This window comes from Falco rusticolus, chromosome 1 (assembly GCF_015220075.1).
Source record: "Falco rusticolus isolate bFalRus1 chromosome 1, bFalRus1.pri, whole genome shotgun sequence".
Taxonomy (NCBI): domain Eukaryota; kingdom Metazoa; phylum Chordata; class Aves; order Falconiformes; family Falconidae; genus Falco; species Falco rusticolus.
Window position 1 is genome coordinate 113,926,275 of NC_051187.1, and position 19,517 is coordinate 113,945,791.

The 19,517-nt window shown below is 39.4% G+C and overlaps 1 long non-coding RNA gene across 1 annotated transcript in view; it reads left to right on the forward strand.

The window, feature by feature from the left end:
- Nucleotides 1–19,517, forward strand: part of LOC119154514 — a 44,544-nt gene that overhangs the window by 7,151 nt on the left and 17,876 nt on the right. Inside the window, exon 2 of the long non-coding RNA XR_005106480.1 lies at nucleotides 12,054–12,117. This is a non-coding gene — a long non-coding RNA (uncharacterized LOC119154514). The remainder of the gene's footprint in view (nucleotides 1–12,053; nucleotides 12,118–19,517) is intronic.

Genomic DNA, 19,517 nt, shown 5'->3' on the forward strand with positions numbered 1-19,517 from the left:
AGGGACGCAGTAAGTAGTGTTCCTCTACATTTATGTAGTCTTTTGAAAACTCAGCTTTAACTTTTTTCATTCATAGATTGCAGCATGGGAAACCTTGTGTAAATTCTCCTTGGCAGCTTGGAATCTTAGTTGTTTCTTGAACTCCAAGTGTAAATTGAGATACCACGCCTCAGTTAAGATCGTTTTTGTTTGGCATTCACAGATAAGTTTTTGTTTCTTTTGTTTTGATGGGTTGTCTTAATTGAATGGCAGACTGTGGTAACCTTGCACAAAAGAAAAAGCATGTTAAACATCAGTTTATTTCAAAAAAAGGTTGTGGATGCCCATATTGATGTGAATAGGAGTTGTCCTACAATTTGTAGCTGAAGACCGATCTAAAGATGCATAGGAACCTGAACAGTGACAAAAGCATACTGTGACAGTCACTGACTGACTCGGGGTGAAAGGAATACAGACACTGAAGTGAGATTAAATGGCAGTTTATTTTAGGCCTGTATGGAAAGTATTCCAGAAATAAACTCTGTGATTTGGTGTCCAGCGCTCTCACTTCCAACCACGATCAGGGGGAAACGGAAAAGTTCCTTCAGAACATGAGGGAGTATTTCTTCACTTTGAGGGTGGCAGAGCACTGAGGCAGGCTGCCCAGAGGGGCTGGGGGGTCTCCTTCTCTGGAGACACTCAGAACCTGCCTGGACGTGATCCTGTGCAGCCCGCTCTGGGTGACCCTGCTTTGGCAGGGGTTGGGCTGGGAGGTCTCCAGAGGTGCCACCCAACCCCAAACATTCTGTGGTTCTGTGAAATCCCTTTGTCTGGTTTGGTATTACATTTCATAAAGGCTGAGGAGGCTTGATCTCTGCAGGTGTGATGGTGTCAGTCCTATTCTCCCCTCCCTCCTCAGCCTGGAGGTTTTTCACCCAGTTTCCTGATATTTTTGTTCTGGGCTAGCACTTGGTTGTTGTTTGAGGTTCTCTGACTTGTTCTTTAAAATATTACTCCTGAAAATAGGTCTTAAGTGTTTGGGGTGCTACTGAGTGTATCATGCCCAAGGCATGCTGTGTGATGAAAGGTGCATTGGACTACCAAAGTAACCCTGTAAACTTACTGTTCTTGGTAGTATGGTATCGCATGAAAGGTAAAAAACTTTTTATTTATTCTAATTTTTTTTGCCTGTGTAGGAGAAAATTCCTGTTTCTGTAACGACTGATGGTTCAGCTGCCAGTTGCAGGTACAGCTTTCTTGTCTGTTACGTGGGCATGGGTGCAAGTTGGAGGAATTATTGATGCTGATCTTGGCAACAAGGTGATGAGTCCCAGATTAAGGAACGCAAGCAGACCCTCTGAAGCTCCTGGAAACAAATCACTTCTTACATAAGCAGTGGGGTCAAAGGGAAGGTGACCCATCTGGAGTCATCTGCTTATTCTTCTAGTACAGCCAAACCTTGCAGTCTTCTTCCAGGTGGTCACATTTGTTGGCTATCATTTTCAAATAAATCTGATGTTCCACTAAGAAACATGCTACAGTTGTTTCCATGTTACTGTGAGAAGATACATTTATAACAATTATTTAAAATACCTAATTCAGCACTTGCTCAACTTGTTGAACAGCTTGCTAATGAGGTGTCCTAGAGTTATCTATAAATATTTATTAAGATTTCTATCAACAAGAGAATATGGAAAAAATGTAATCTTTTTTCAAAAGAAAAATTGTGGTTATTCATTTTTTCTGTGCTGAAACTACCTTAACAGTCAATTTTGGTATGTTACTATAGAATGACAGGCTTGGGCATTTTGCCTGAAGCAGCAATCAGAGGTGTGTGGCTAGTCTTCTTGCAAATACAAAAACAATTAATAGCTTTGTTTTCATGAACTGTTCCAGTTCAGGGAAGAAACAAAAGCAGAACACCCCAAAACATAAGTGCCTCCTGCCTATCTTAGACAAAATACTGATGAAGATCTAGCCCACGTCTGTAGTCATTTGTATTCTTGTCAGATACTTCCTAAGTTCTGAAAAACATCAGCTTTGAGAATCTATTTTTGTGTTCTGAAAGAGCAGTGTCTCCCACTGTAGTTTGAAGGTTAAGGTAGAAATATTTTCATGAAAATTGAATTATGAAGTGCAAGAATACTGAAAACATAGCAAAAGATGTATTTTTAAGCAATTTTAAAAGATAGTACTGGCCCATCAGTTATAACCCTAGCTTTTCATTTCTGTATTTGGAGCAGTGTTGCAGCTTTACATCCACATGATTTGTTAGTTCTGCTGTAGTAAATAATTCAAAAGAGCCTTTGTTATATAGTCAGCAATGTCGCACATCTCTCGTCTCCCCAAAGTGATGGGAGCAGGTTCTGACCCCATTTGAAGTGCTGTAGGTTTACTGAAGCTCAAGGAAGCACTCTGGAAGATCTTGGCTTTTGGTTTCTGTGTTCTAAAAAAAATTCCTTAGCTTAAATTACAAAGTAAATTTTAAAAAAATATTAGTAGTCTAGCCCTTCTTGTGTTGATTCTGGAAATGCACAGAAGGGACAGGATTGTCAGAGAGATGCAAAAGTGCTGGTTATCTTGAAAGGCAGTATAGGTCCCATCTTGAAAATGCTCATTGGGCTGAGGCTCAGACTCTCATTTCAGACAAATGTACTCATACCTTGAACAGGCAAGGTAAGATGTGCCTCTGTTAGAGTGGTGGTGAGAAACTGAAGGAGAACTAGTGTCTGCGGAGCAGGAACTTCTGGGGAGTCATAAAAACATCAGGAATAGTAGAAATTACCTTATCAGATGAGATATGGAAGAATATGTCATGAACAGTCTCAGTGTTGCAGCTTTCCTGAATCTTTAACAATGATGTTAAGTCATTGTGTGCTTGGCTACTTTCCATCTTACTTTAGAGGTTGTGTTGTCCCTCTTTATGTTTCGAGAACATCTGTGTGTATGAGGAGATGATGAGCCGGCTGCCTCCTTAATGTTCACATGTGAGACTGATTCCCTTTATGAGGCAGGAATGTGACGAGGTGCATTTGGGTCACAGAGAGCATCAGAATCTTTGGTGCCTTTAATTTGGATTTGTGAGCATCTTGGTGAAACATTTTTGGTTCTTTTTACTATTTGTATTAGCCATGATAGTGTGCTCTGTTCTTTGTCTTTTGTGTTGTTCATATAACACAAAGCACAGAAATCAGACTTTTCTATTTCTTGGTTTCCTTTTTCTTTTGGCTGCCTAGTGTGATGTCCTGGCCTTGCGAGGTCACTAATACTTCCTTTCTAGGCATCTTGTGGTAAGCTTCAGATCTAGACGTCCTATAGTAAGCTTTTACCATCCAGAGGTACCTTGTCAAGCTTGAGAAAAGTGGGCCAATGTGAACCTCATGGACTTCAAAAGGACCAAGTGCGAGATCCTGCACCCGAGTCAGGGCAGTCACCAACGTCAGTACGGACTGAGTGATGAACGGATTGAGAGCAGACCTGCTGAGAAGGACTTGGGGATACTGGTGGGTGAAAAATCAGAAATGAGCTGGGAATGTGTGCTTGCAGCCCAGACAGCAGATTGTATTCTGATCCGCATAAAAAGAAGCATGGCCAGCAGGGCAAGGGAGGTGATTCTCTCCCTCTACTCTACTCTACTCTTGTGAGACCCTACCTGGAGTACTGCATCCAGCTCTGGAGTCCTCAACACAGGAAAAACATGGGCCTGTTTGAGTAGGTCCAGAGAAGGGCCACAGAAATTATCAAGGGGCTGGAACACCTCTCCTCTAAAGAAAGGCTGAGATAGTTCAGCATAGAAGGCTCCAGGGAGACCTTACTGCAACCTTTCACCACGTGGAAGAAGGGGGCTTGTAACAAAGATGGAGAACAACTTTTTACTAGGGCCTGTAGTGACAGGACAAGGGGTAATGGTTTTAACCTGAAAGAGGGTGGATTTAGATTGGACATAAGGAAGACATTGTTTACAATGAGGGTGGTGAGACACTAGAACAGGTTGTCCAGGGAAGTTGTGTGCATGCCCTATCATTGGAAGTGTTTGAGGTCAGGTTGGACAGGACTTTGAGCAACCTGATCTAGTGAAAGATGTCCCTGCTCATGACAGGGGGTTTGGAACTAAATGATCTTTAAAGATCCCTTTCAACCCAAACCATTTGGTAATTCGATGATCAGGGTTTGCCTTTCAAACTGTCCCATAGCTTTAGTCTTAATAGTTATTCGGGAGGTAAAAAGATTTGCATTTGTTTTAATCTGTTCATAATATCAAGTTTAGTTTGTTTCAATCCTTAACAAATTTATATGCAGAACTACTGTTGGCCGTACTGACCTTGAGCTGAAGTAAATTCTATCCTCATATAATGTTAAGCACTCATTTTTTTGTTCTTTAATGAAAGATGCATATATTTTTTGGCACCTAATGAGAAGTGTTCAGTATGCCTGTGTTGATTAGTAAAGAAAACTTGTAAAGTCTCTCACATACTACAGTTAATTTATCCTCTTAGTACAGTCAGCGATACTGGTTTTTGCTCTTTTCATATGTGGTTATCTTTGAGGTTGTTCTGTTTATGTCCAAATAGTGGTGTTCCCTTTCTAGTCCAGTGAAGGATATTCATAGCTTTCAGACCTAGTTCTTATCATACCCAGACTACTAACAGAATCAGACCGTGTAAGCCAGGACCCAGCACTAAGGTGAGGTGCATGTAACTTGCCATGCTCTTCTCAGTAGAATTTTCTGCATCTGACAGATGATGCAATCAAATGAGTAAACAAAATTTGGATCTTGTCATATCTGTAGGTAGCAGGTGTCTGTATAAGTCATGGACTGCAGTGGCTCAGGTAACTGAAAATAAATGAAATAATTTATACTCTAAATAAACACCGCCTTAGTCCATCACTTAAAAGTCATCCTATGTGAAAAAGGGTACACAAAGTGTATGTAAGTTTATGAGATTAAGCAGAGAAAGCCAGAAGGATAACTCTCGTTTGATATGCCACACACACAAAAAAGAAATGCTTTAAAAGAATTACCAGGCAAGGAGGAGATAATTAAACCATCAAACACAAGGAATTTCGCGGCCATTGCGGGTAAACAACTCTGGCTGCTCCAGGCAAGGGACCAACTTAATTAAAAAAAAAAATCATCTAATTTAGTTAACCCATTTATTAAAGAAATATGTTGGAAAACCATTAGTCTTTCTGCAGACATTAACACTTTGTAAGTGCAACATTTTAGAAAGGGAACTTTCTAAAATTTCTTTGGCATTACTTTAAAAACATACAGATGGTGTGGTGTGCAAAAGCTGTTTGGTTTTGTGTTTGAAGTATCAGGTAGTCAGGATTAAAACATTTCTTTCTTCTCATCATAAAATACATGTTTTTCCTTTTCTAAATAAGAGGAAAGCTGAGATCTGTAGAAGGAGTTGCATTTTATTCTGTTTATTGGAAGATCCTTAGGGCAGTGAGGAGGGTGCACAGCAAGCTTACTACCCTGGAGTTCAGGAGAACACACTTTGGCCTCTTCGGGGATATGCTTGGTAGAGCACCATGGGGTAGAGCCCTGGAGGGATGAAGGGCCCAAGAAAGTTGGTTAATATTCAAGGATGACCTCCTCCAAGAGAGGGAAGTCAGGCAAAAGTGCCAGAAGGCCTGCTGGATGAACTAGGAACTCCTGGACAAAGTCAAACACAAAAAAGAAGCCTACAGAGGGGGGAAGCAAGGATGGATAGCCTGTGAGAAATGCAAAGAAATTGTCCGAGTAGCCAGGGATCAGTTAGGAAAGCTAAAGCCCTGATAGAATTAAATCTGGCCAGGGACATCAAGGGCAACAAGAAAAGCCGCTATAGGTATTTCGGTGATAAAAGGAAGACCAGGGAAAACATGGGCCTTCTCTGGGAGGAAATGGAAGACTGGTTACCTGGGATATGGAGAAGGCTGAGGTACTTAATGACTCTGTCACCTCGGTCATCACCAGCAAGGGGTCAAGCCACACTGCCCAAGTTGTAGAAGGCAAAGGGAGGAACTGGGAGAACAAAGAACTGTCTGCTGAAGGAGAAGATCAGGTTTGAGATCCTATAAGGTGCACAAGCCTAGGGGACCTTCTGAGATGCATCCGCAAGTCCTGAGGGAACTGGCAGATGCAGTTGCTAAGCCACTTTCCATCATATTTGAGAAGTCACGGCAGTCACATGAAGTTCCCACTGACTGGAAAAGGGGAAACGTAACCCCCATTTTGAAATACCGAAATAAGGAAGACCTGGGGAGCTACAGGCCAGTCCGTCTCACCTCTGTGCCCAGCAAGATCAGGGAGCAGATTCTCCTGGAAACTATGCTAAGGCGCATGGAAAATGAGGTGGTGATTGGTGACAGCCAGCATGGCTTCACTAAGGGCAAATTGTGCCTGACAAATTTGATGGCCTTCTATGAAAGGGTTACAGCAAGGGTGGATGAGGGAAGAGCAACTGAAGTCATGTACCTGGACTTGTGCCGAGTATTTGACACTGACCTGCACAACATCGTTGTCTCTAAACTGGAGAGACATGGATTTGATGGATGGACCACTTGGTGGATAAGGAATTGGCTGCATGGTCGCAGTCAAAGAGTTGTAGTCAATGGCTCGATGTCTAAGTGGATACCAGTGACAAGTGGTATTCCTCAGGGGTTTGTACTGGGACTGGTTCTCTTTAGCATCTTTGTTGGTGACATAGACATTGGGATTGAGTGCACGCTTAGCGAGTTTGCTGATGACACCAAGCTGTGCGGTGTGGTCAAGATGCTGGAGGAAAGGGTTGCCATCCAGGAGGGACCTTGAATGGCACAAATACAGGTGGGGCAGAGAATAGATTGAGAGCCACCCTGAGGAGAAGGACTTGCAGGTGTTGGTTGATGAGAAGCTCAACACAACCCAGCAATGTGTGTTTGCAGCCCAGAAAGCCAACTGTACCCAGGGCTGCATCAAAAGAAGTGTGGCCAGCGGGTCCAGGGAGGTGATTCTCGCCCTCTACTCTGCTTTCTTAAGACCCCACCTGGAGTCCCGTGTTCAGCTTTGCGGCCCCCAGCGTAAGAAGGACATGGTCATGTTGGAGTGAGTCCAGAGGAGGGCCATGGAGATGGGTCAGAGGGTTGGAGCACCTCTCCTGTGAAGACAGGCTGAGAAAGTTAGGGTTGTTCAGCCTGGAGAAGGGAAGGCTACAGGGACACCATATAGCAGCCTTCCAGTACCTAAAGGGGCCTACAGGAAAGCTGGGAAAGGGCTTTCTACAAGGGCATATATTGGCAGGACAAGGGGCAATGCCTTAAAACTGAAAGAGGGTAGATCTAGATTAGATATTAGGAAGAAATTCTTCACTATGAGGGTGGTGAGACACTGTCCCAGGTTGCCCAGAGCAGCTGTGGGTGCCCCATCCCTGGCAGTGCTCAAGGCCAGGCTGGATGGGGCTGGGAGCAGCCTGGGCTGGTGGGGGGTGTCCCTGCCCAAACCATTCTTTGATTCTATAAATACCTTATGACCTTTCTATTAGTGTTTACTGTGTACTCCACTGGTATAAAGCTACCTCATAATTGTCCTTGATGATACATTAGCTAATTAAAGTTTGTTTTTTCTCACTTCTACCAATGAGTCTGATCAGGCTTTTTCTTTGAGAAATAAGTATTTTCTCTCATTTATGGGTAATGGTAATTTTAATGCGATATTGACTATTAGAAAATATGCTCAGGTATTTAAAAATTAAAGGAAAAAACCAAACCCAACACAAACTCTTTAGTATTAATTTCTTTATCTAGTTATGACAGCCAGTGGAGATTTTTTGATTGTTTTTTAATGGGGCTAAGAAGGAATGAATAGTAAACCAGCCAACATACAGTCTGGAAAAGTATTTTTAAAAAAGCGTTGGTCCATAGTAAAGATACGAAGACCTTTACAATTGACAGAGTAAAGGCAAATAGACATTTGAGACTCACTAGGTTAACTTATACTAGCATGCTGGAGAAAAAATCCCAAATCACATGGACAATGTGCTGTTGTTCAAGAAGCATTATGTAAGCTACAGCACTGTGATGGAGTAAGGGATGAATTTATACGACTGTGAAGCTGAGAATTTTGTAGCTTGAAGAAGCCCTGGTTTGTATTGCATGTGATCTGGAATGAATAGCTAGGCAATATTGAACAATGTGAGAAGGAAAAGACCAATGTTTTTTTGAAGGGGGGGAACGTAGAGAGTTTTTTTAATCTACAATACAAAAATCTGAGAATATCTTTTGCCACGTTTCCTCTTGGTTATTGTGTTTCACCAAAGGTGAAAGTATTACAAAATTAGTGGGAATCCGTTTTTTTCCTGCTAACTCCTGTAGTATCCAATCTTCTCACAACTCCACTGGGAATAGCTTTAATCAGCAGACAAATGAACCTGGAGAACATTACTATGATTTTTATTCTACCATTTATCCAGGGATTTGCCTAGAGGATTCAGTATGGCCAGTTAATTATCTGTCATCCCTGTCCCTACCAGTCTGCATGTCATCACCGGATAAAATAATACTATATGTGGTTGGGGTATTAGTATCAAACCAGACATCCTCCTCCTGTAATTTACTATTCAAAATAAATAAGGCTGAGCAATAAGAAGTGAGTGGATGAGAGCATCAGTTGGGAAATTTGCTGCTCATATGTTTTTTTAAGGGCAAGAAAGATGATCAGGGAGAAGAGGCAGATGAGATCTTGAAGCTCTGTATACAGAGGATAGTATCGGTAGGTATGATCCTAGGTCCAGGACTTCAGTGTTTTCAAAATACTCAAAGAAATTAATAGAAAAAATATTAATTTTTTTTTTTGTCTGCCCAATCATCACTCTTCTCCGAGTGAGCTGGAGCAGTACATCATTTGTACAATCAAGTGAGCACTATTTGCAGGTTATGCAGTTGACAGTGGTGTGGATGCTGTCTTGGCCTGCAAGCCTTGTCTTGTCTGTTATTGCACCGTTGTGGCTGCAACAACCATTACCAGCTGAACATACTCATTAGCACATGGGAAGTGTATGGAAACGGTAATGGCTGGGTTGCCCAGGGAAGCACTCAATTGCTGAAGTGTTTGTGTGAGCTTGAGGCTGGACTGTAACTAGAGCTGCCAAATCTAAAACTTTAAAATCACCGTTAACCTGAAAATTCAGAATGAATCAATGTAATGCTTTTAGCCTTCAGTTTGAAAGAACATTTTTACTTGTACTTGGTTTCCTAAATCGTTACAGAATATGTGATGTGGTATTTGCAAATAGCAGCAATACTTCATAAATTACTGGCATTTTTACTGGTCTGTGTAGATTTATTGGTCACTGACTGTTTTACTGTAGTTGGGGAAGAAGCTAGAACTGAGTGCTTACGTTTGAATGAACATATGTAAAGGTCAGTGCCAGAAGAGCAGCAAGGGAGAAAACAGGTGTACCAGAGGTGCCTGTGAAACCAAAAGGAAGAAATCTGCATTCTCATAAGAAGCTTCTGCTCTTGTGCTTACAGTAATTTAACAGTATACAACAAGTTTTCTGTTGTATCTAGTTGTACTACTACCCTGTGCCTCTCTGACATAACATTGGAAGTGTTTTGGGTCGGAGCATGTGCATGTGTCTCTCTTCTAGCTCAGTGGGGCAGTGATTCTTGACAATGTCAACTAGATTCAACTTCAAATTCATATTATTCCAGGGCATAGTTATCTAACACATTTTTTTTTTCAAGTAATTTTCTGATCTTACTTTTAGTTGTAGATTTAATATTTAAAACGTGAGGATTCTTAATGTTAAGAGTAATATTAAGGAAAATTAATGTTTAATTCAGTGTCATAAGAAATAGCTTACAGTCATTTTTGCAGATGAGATGATAAGATCTCTCTCATAGTTCCTTTGGAATTTTGGTGCTTATTAATCACCCTTTGCTTAAGGGATAAGGCATAAAATCTTCCTTTGTATGTGTCTGCCAGAAGTTAGATTACATTGGATCTAAATAAACATCATGTTGGAATGAATAGAGAGGAAGATCCATATTTGTAGATTTATAAATTACCTTAATCCTGAAAACCAAAGCTGAAATTTCTCATCTGTGTCAGCACTACAGTAGACTTTGTGGATTGACATAGTTCATACTTCTGTGCTGGTCTGTCCCTGGCACTTGATATTTTACAGCTCTATTCTTCATTCACAGAAGTGTGTAAGTAGAAGTAGGACATAGTGGAAAAGTTGTCTCTTTAGATGTATGCTTGTAAGAAATTAACTCTGCAGGGCAGTTTGCTGGTCATAGTTGATGACTTAACTGGAACAGAAGGTTCAGATCAGACCAAGGAATTAACCTCAATTAGTCTTCTGTTTTAAATCTGCATCTGTATTCAAAACAGAATACATTGGTGGATTTATTAGAAGCCTTGCTGTGAGTTATGGTTTGAATATCTTTTTTTTTAAGATTTTTTTGCGAGATTTCTTCTGGTTCTCCTGTGCCTCCACCCCTGACACGCAGGGGCACTTTTGTTTGTGTGCCTAGCTGCTTACCAGCCCAGTTTCCTATTCTTTGGCTTAGTTGTAGTACACTATCATTAAGAATTATTTAATGATCTGATTAGAACTATATATTGCCATATGCTGAGATGATATGTTCAACATTTCTTCTCTTTGTGTCTTAAAAGTGATAGTGTTCTGTCTTAATCTAGAATGTAATGCTGTTCTTCACACTGAATGCAAGGAGGTGTAATTCTTTTCAATACAAAAGTATAGAGTGGCTGGCTAGAGGATGGTTTAGGATTTTTTTTTTTTTTTTGTGGAATACATAAACTTATTTAAGAGTATTTTAGACTTGTAGAGAGTTTATACCTCTGGAAAAAAATACCATGTTTATCTGGGAAAGATTTGGAGAGAGAATTTTTTCTGGAGAAAGGTTCTGTTGGAAATGGTGGAAATCTAGCTTTGTGAGAAGAAAGATTAGGTAGTTCCTTTAATGAGAGCCAGGGATGATTGAGGCAGGGGGTAGTTATGAAGGATCAGGATGAGAATATTTTAGTAAGGATGAAAAGGACGGGCACTGGTAGTCTGAAGAGCTGGAGGTGAAGTGACAGTTCTTTTGTTCATTTTGCTGTCTCTGTTGGTTTCTTCCTCTTTTTTTGAGGCTGTTTTCCTGAAATCCTATTAATTCAGCGATGAGAGAAAGATGATGAGAATTTGAAGTGTGGTTGTGTGTTTTAGACTAAGGAAATCAAATCAAAAGTAACAAAGTTGATCTAAACTATCTCTTTATGTGTCTTGTCTCCTGGTTTTGGTGGTGAAAGCAGGCCAGCTGCTAATAAGTTGATTGCACAAGCTTTTTGACAGTTTGAGAAACTCTTAGACCAGAAAAATGACAGAAAAGCTGTGAGAACAAGGGAAAAAAAGACATTTCTATATTTACCCTACTTTTTGCCTTTGTTTTTCTTTGTAGAACTTAAGTGCTACTTCTTTGAGGCCATGACAAATAGCTGTTGTCTGTTTTTTAAAAGAAAAGCCCAAACAAAACCCTTTCTCAATTGCATGTCAAAAGTAGTCCTATGTAGACAGGGCGTTCAAATATTAAATGCTTTAAAATTTTTATATAGGTTATCAATAAGATGCAGTTTATTTTGGATAGTTACAAGTAAATTGCCTTGTTATTAACAAAAATCTTCTGCAAGCCATAATAAAAATTGTAATTAAAATAAATCGGGCACCCTTTTCAATTGAAGAGAATGGGGTAATTTTTTGATCCAACACAGGATTGAAATTAAGTAATATTTATTAAGCAACCTGAATCCGTAAAACTAAGACTTATTTCTTGTCCTACTGGGACAGGATGAGTGGTTGCAAGGCATTTGGATATTAGTAACGTTTAGTAGTATATAATTTGTTAGATGTAGAGAAAGCGTTAATCTAAGAACTGATGAAAATTTGATTGTTAGAGAATATCAGAAGACTTGGAAGTGTATGTTGTAGATAGTGACTACCATTAGATTATCTTTTATTTCATGCTTAACTTGTGCTTTTTTTGCTAAAGCTGGTATTTTCTTAAATGAAGGTGTGTTGCTTTCTTTTCCCCCAATCTAGGTGGACTGTACTAGAAGGCAGACCATACTGGATCCACCTAGTCTGGGGCCAGTGCCATGAGAAGGTGATAACAAGTTCTTGTTTGTAATAGTTGATCTTCTTTTGTCACTTCTTGCCACTGACAGAAAAAGAAAGGCAGAAGAGCATGCAAAGCCTTTCCAGGAAGTATTGAGTTCCACCATATGAAATAAAAGAGCAATAAGTGTGTTCTGTGATCAGTGGATTCAGGACAGCGGTGTATTTGTTCTCGAATGCTGTAACTAAAATGCATGATTTACTAACAAAAAAAAAATTGTATCAGGTGCAGTGCTGAGTTGGAATCTGTATGTATCTTCCAGCAACAGCTGATGAACTGGTGCTCTTCACTCCTTAAAGCACAGTTAGCAGATCCGATAAAGGAAGGGGGCAGAATTGGTACCATGGCATTGTGTGCTGTAATGACATAAAATGAGGCAAACTATACTTTTCTGGGCCAACGATCTAGGGGTCAAAACTTCCTGTTGTATTTTTTCTAACTGCTTCTTACTGTGGTTGTCTTCCTTTAATTCTAATATGCAAAGTACCAGTCAAATCTATTAATTGTTTTATCAGCATCCATGGAAATGAAAAATGAGAGACAATGCAGCTGTCAGTGGGAGCTGTGCTCATTTAATGACTGTAAAATTTGACCTCAAGCTAGGCTTCCTTTTATTTCCTTTCCTATGGATAAGGGATTTGAATGAAGCATTTTGGTATGATAGCATTTCAAAATTTTGACATATATTTAAATAGATATGGACTGTGTGTTTGAATCAGTACTTAGCCTTTCACTTAACCTGAAGACTTAGAAATGCAAACAAAATAAATGAACAAAGCATTCAGTAAAATCATCTTGAGTGATGCCTGCCATGTAATAAAAACAGCAAACTGACTGCCAGACAGTATTAGACCTAAAGGAGACAACCTCAGCTCTGGCCAGGTATGGCAAAAATTGTAGTAGAGCATGCTTGCTGCAAAGTAGGTATTAGAAGGTAAGGTATCCTTTCTGAATTTTAAATGCTCTGGTTTAGAGTAAATAGACTTCATAAATGCTGGTAATGTGTCTTAAGACAAATGAAGTGTCCTAGAACAGTGTCCCCCCCCTCTGATAAATGCTAGCTGGTGACACAGCTGTCTTCTGTGACAAGTCGGTTTGGCACTGCTGCAGGCAGAGCAGCGTTACTGAGAAACCTGGTGTGTTTTGTCTTCAGCGCTCTTTTTCTGTTAACTAAATAGATGTCCTAGCACTGATCATCATCTCCAGAGTGCAAGATCTGAAGTACGGTACTGGATTTTGGGACAGTAGAAGATTAAATTATTACATTTCTCTCTTCAGGCTTAATTGGGATTGTTCTAATTTATGTCAGTTTCGAGCTGATGCCTCACAGTCTCAGTGCTGTCAGATTAGTCCAGGCATAAGGTGCTTTGGGTAAATTGCTTCTCTCAGGCTCAGATTGGCTTCCAGCACCTCTCTCCCTGGGGTGAAGGGGGATATAGGACCATTTTGTTGCTGAGAAGATAAGGGTTTAGTTTACTACCAGCCACATTATGGCTTCTTTTAAGGATTAGCTCAGAACAGAGAAGTGAAATATTTAATTTAGCTACTATTCCTCTCCTTTCCCCTTCTCTTCAAAATGCTTCCAAGCACTGTGCAACCAGATATTTGAACTATACATTGGTAGATGTCAGTTTTTCTGTTGCTAGATTTTTATTACTTTATTTATCTTTACTATGTTGGGGTGAAAAGCAGCAGCCATTTAACAGAACTAAGTAGCCACCATTAAGGACAAAGGGAGGAAGAACAGTATCTGTCTGAAGCCACATGGGAAATTCTAGGCATTTGTCTTGGAGTTAGATTTTTTGCCCAGGATGCCATAATTAATGCCCTTAAAGAGAGGCAAGTCTTCATTTCTTAGCCTCTTAACACCAGCGGTCATGCATATGTTCATCCCAGCCTCAGAGGGTGCTGTGCCACTGTGAAACTAACAGTTTTTCACCTTTTCTTTTGAACTGTAGGTACCCAGAACCCTTTCTTTCTTGCCACAGTGATGAGTCCATGAAAGCTCTTAGACAGCTTACATTGTCTGTATGTATTTTTGATGTCCTTACTGCTAAGAATACATACTGCACAATTCAATACACTCACCAGATTCCGCTGCAGCAGTGGAAGGATACTTAACTCACAATTTTAGTTTTAATTATTTTTTCAATATAAGTGAAATTGTAGCTCACCTCAGTATGAATGTTCTATTGAGAACGTTAAATTAACTAAGAAATGTTCTAAAAATTAAACTTCCATTTTTTCTTTAGGTGGAATCTTTTAATAAAACTTGATTGAGTCTCCGGTGTGTTTTTGTGTTCTCTATCAATAATACTTAGATATAAGCTTTTTGTTTTCTGAAGAAAATTTGAGCAAGTTGATCAGTTGTTGCTTTCTGCTCCATTATCCATTCAGCTCAGTTTGATTTGTGTTGGTAGCAGCAATGAAATGTAAGGAGCAGGAAAATAAATTGCTGGTTCTGCATGTCTCCTGACCAGAAGCGTTTGTTAGTTAGCTATTCCGTTCTTATCCTTCCAGTCAGGGCAGTCTGTACAGAAATGAATTTCTTCATCAAAGTGAGAGAACATGGCACTTATAGTGCCATTTTCATTCTGGAAATGGAAAATTACTTTTCCTCTGGAAGGCACGAGCATTCAGACACATCTAATGTCTTTGCAGCTCTTTAGGAAAATGAATAAATCAGGCTGTCAGGCCTCTAATCTCTGTCCAAGACTTCTGTGGTTCTTCCAAGGCTCGACGTGTAGAACCAGAATTTTGTCCCTTTGAAATCAAAGTCCTGTGAGTAAGCAGAGGTCACCGTTTCACAATTCATGCAGTATGTCATCAACCTTTCTAATAAGTCTGAAACATTTGCTCCACAAATATACCATGTATTGGCTGATTAGGTTTTTTTCTTTCTTTTCCTAGTTAACTAAAATGTGTGTGGTGAACTGTGGTGTAAGAGAAGGAAAAGTGAACTGAAGTTGTACAGCCATTGATTAAGTGATCAGTCATTGAAAGGCAAAGCATTTGCAGGATCACAGCACTAACGTCCATCTAGCTGTGATTTCCAGTGTCTGTTTTATCTACCAAGGTCTTGAGGAGCTTGATATAGAGCTACCTTGTAAACACCTCTGCTGAGGAATCATTTGTTTTATTGCCAACAGGATGACACCAGTCTATAGTTAGTCATGTCTAGTCTGTAATCAGACTCAATGGGGCAGATTAGGTACTCTTGTGAAAGAGAACATGACTGGAGAAGATTGGCAGGAGAAAACACAGATGCTGAAGCAGCTGGACTTAAATAATCAGTACTCCAGGTGGTCAGAGAGATTTGTTTGTTTCTGAATGCTTTGCTTAAACTTTAGGCTAAGAAATAAAACTGTGCCATCCTCTAGACATAGCACTGAGTACTTTCATGTTTTAGGAAATTGTTTATTTGCATACATTTATCTGCTTGATTATGTGATTTTTTTTTTTTTTATTTGCTTAATGGTGGTTGTCAGCTTTGCTATTACAAAGAATTAATCCCATCAGGTGTGGTCTTGCAAGTATGGAAAACCATAAACTTCAAGGATTATGATTCATCCATGTTTAAAAGGAACATTCAGGCATTAAAACCAAGTTTTATTATTGAACATCCTGAGATCCTGCCCTCTGGCTTAGCACAGGGGAATGGGAAATAAGAGTAGAAAGCAGATGATGAGCCCTGCTGTGTCTTGATGAAGGGGCTGAGGAAGTGACTGTCCTGGCTGATTTGTTGTGGTGTTAGTGCAAATGATGTTCTGGCTTTTCAGCTGTTGCTGGTCTCAGCCAGATGTTTGTGTTGATACCAGTGCTCATTTGTGTTAAATAGCAAATGCTGAGGATCAGCAAATCTTTATTTTTGTCCTCCTTGCTGTGGGGGTGGTACCTTCTGCAAGTATGGACGAGTGGTAACTAGGAGTACTACCATTTAACAATTACTGCTGAATTCAACAAAGCCTGTTTGAGAAGGAGAGAGTAAGCTTTGCAGAAAATAAAAGTTCAGGGAAGAGGGGGGCAAAAAGCAGAAACAATCAACACTAGTTTCTTGAAGTCAGTGTCTTGACACACTATGCTCAGGTAAGGTAGTTGAGTGTCATTGTTTTTTATTTAAAAGTAATTCTTGATTGCTATGTATAGTCACACTGCTCTCTTTCTTTCTATGCTCAGGCTGCTCCTGGCTTGTAAAGGGGAACCTTTGAGAGGTATCTAAAAGCTGTCTCACCTTACGGAACAATCATCACTGGAGTATAAACTTTGTTATGTACCAGCCCAAAGAGAACTGTGACAAATATGTGCTGTCTGTGATAACAGTGTGGTCTCCTATTGCATGAAAAAACTGCTGGTTTAGTTGAAGCTAGCTCTAAAAAGACTGCTAATAGTGTTAGTGTTAATTCTTCATCAATACAAATCCTTTGAAAGTAACTGTAGGTGTCCATTGCAGCGTCATACTAAATTTATTTGTTAGATGTTTCTGGTCACACAGTGCACAGTGCCTGGCAGCTTTGTGTTTCCTCTGTGCCTTTTTCTTTTCTTTTCTTTTTTTTACTCCACACAAAAAGCCCAACAACAATAAAACCCATGATATGATTTTGGTCCTATCTGCATCTACAGGGATCTGCTGTAAAGGAAATCTTGAGCTATCTATACCTTACTTGTTGATAAGTCTCATAGGAATGTACGGGTTTGTACTTAGTATATTTGTAAATAACTCCTCCATTATCTCCATTCTTTTATTTTTCCTAGGAGCTCTTTGGTTTTGTGTCCCTATGAGAGCACTGAATTAATATCTTTCCATATCTATTTTATTTTGGCGCTAGCTTGTCTTTTTCTTCTTCAACTGCAGAACTTGATGCTTTAGTGTTTCTTCTCCTCTGAGGATATACTATTTTCTTATTCTCTATAGGCTGTGGTAAAAATTGCTGTAATACATACAAAAACTGCTAAAGTGATTAGGAAGTCTTGAGGTTTTACCAGTAATCCTCATTAGTTTCCATTTAAGGATACACATCTAGACTTCACACTTTCTTCCTTTGGCACAAGGGCCATTTGCAGTTGAATAGGTTGTTCAGTGTTGGTTTGGGGTTTTTTGGGGGGTTTTTTTTTGGTGTTTTTTTTTTTTTTTAATTTATAAAAGTCATAATAAACAAGTTTTACAATGGTACAAGTTCATTCCTATTGTGTCTGAAAAAAATGCAGATGCAATCAGGCTGAGAGTTACCTGCTGTCTAATCTCAGGCTTAATCCAGAATGATTTTTCAGTCATTCATCTAATATTACCCTATCAGTGAGTTGGTCTCTTAATCCCAGATGGATTAATTTAGGTATCACATGTCTTTATATATCCCCCTGATCCTTTATATGATCAATCCTACTTTAGGTTTTCAGTAAATCATTTTTCCTTTAACTCCATCAATTCATACTTGCAGCTTCTTTACTGGCTGTCATTTGACTGTGTTGTACCTGCCCCAGTGAACTAGATCTGAGTATGTAACGGTTCTGGTTAGAGAACTAGTAGCAGTTTAAGCAGAATGTCTGGGTGGAACTTCATTATTTTTATTGGTTTTGTGAAATACATACTGCCAAGTTTGTATTCTAATCTAGTTGCAACTTTGGGAAGACTTTGGGAAGAAAAAAAAGGTGATTGAATATTGAGGGGAAAAAAAATATGGAATTAATAGTAAAGAAAAGGTAGTCAAAGACAGACCAGAAGTTGGCTGAGCTGTACATTATGAACATAGCCAGTGTGTGGGACACTAAGCTGCATTTAAAATGATGCTTAAAATTACAAGAAGCAAGGTTGCTAGTACAAAGTTAAGTGTGTGTGTGTGTGATGTGGTAAGCCTAACCAAGCTCTGCCATGTGCTGAAAAATAATTTGGAAGCCAAATGTGAATTACTTACAGGAGAATTATTATTTTAGCTTCTAAAGAAGTCGAGTGTGTGTCAAAGCAGCATTTCTTGTTTTACTAGACTTGTCTGATTATATGTTACTGGCCAGTTATTCAGACTTCGGCAGGGTGAAGTACCTGTGGCTTATGTTGGGTGGGCCTGAAATTAAATACCGGCTAGAAAAGTGACGCTGAGTAGACAAGAAAAGGGGTTAGGTTAGTGTTTGCAGTAGGGCCAGACTTCCTTCAAGGAGGGAGTTGATGCCCAGGGAGAATTTCTGTTCTGCCCTTTCAGAAGCTGTGTTCCCTCTGGTGTTTGTAGCAGTTAATTCGTTTCTGTATTGCTGAGGGGTGAAAGTGGTGACAGAGTTGCATTGCAAATTAATGAAGATGACTGGCTTTGTTTTTCTTTTTGTAAAATAGGTGAGATTCTTCTGTGAAGAAACTGATAGCTCTTAGATGCTATGGATGGTAATGGAAACTGTCATTTTTAGTACTTGAAAAGATGCAATTGTAACTTTGGTTTTAAGGTTTTAAGCTTCAGGGATACAGTCTGGATCCAGAGAGCAGGCTCAGTGTTTTAAATAACCTGGCTCAAAGCTTTTTGATAAAGGTATCTGCATACATTTGGCTTTCCAGCAGGAATATGGGGCTTTACCTGGGGGAATGCTCAAGTAACTGAGTGTCCCTAAACTTTGGATTCAGTGCCCAAATAGATTTGGTATTGAATCCATACAGTGTTTTGGTAGTGTTCCTGTCTGTATCTTCTGTGTATATAAAGCCAAGTGCTGGCAAAACCAAACTTGTACTGTTATGGTTATATGCAACCTCTTCTTTACTGGCCCTCCCCCATTTTTTTTAAAAATCATATGGTAGTAGAAAGCAGTATACCAGCTACTCCACTGTCTGTTCTTCTATGGTGCTAATACATTAAGGAGTTTAAGGGAAAAGATTCCAAGGAATGATAGACTTTTTCTTTAAAAGTCATATAATGTTATTACAAACTGTGTTAACTGAGATTGAAGGCCATGTGAAATGAACAAAAATGTTAATATTTACTTCAGGTATGTTTGAATTATACTTGTTCTTGCTAATGAAAGATATGAAGACCAAATATCTTCGAAAATACCTGATTTGAAAGGTTTCTGTTCTTTTGAAAGACGAAAGTAATATTTCATATATTACTTTCATAATTTCATATCTTTCAAATTCAAAATTAGTTTTCCATCATAATTTCTGGATTTTAAGCAAAGCAGCTTGTAAATAGTATAATAACAAAGAATTTTTAGTATTACATGGCTGGTTAGAAATCTATTTAAGGTTCCAGAACAGAGTTGTTGTATTAACTTTTTATTTCTATGCCATAAAGAAACTGCAACTTCTTGTCTTTGCTGCTTATATTCTGTGCATTCTTCATTTCACATTCTCTCTTAGCAACTAGAGCTTGTTTTTCTATCAATATCTTCTAGTGACAGAGATAGTTCTGTCTATT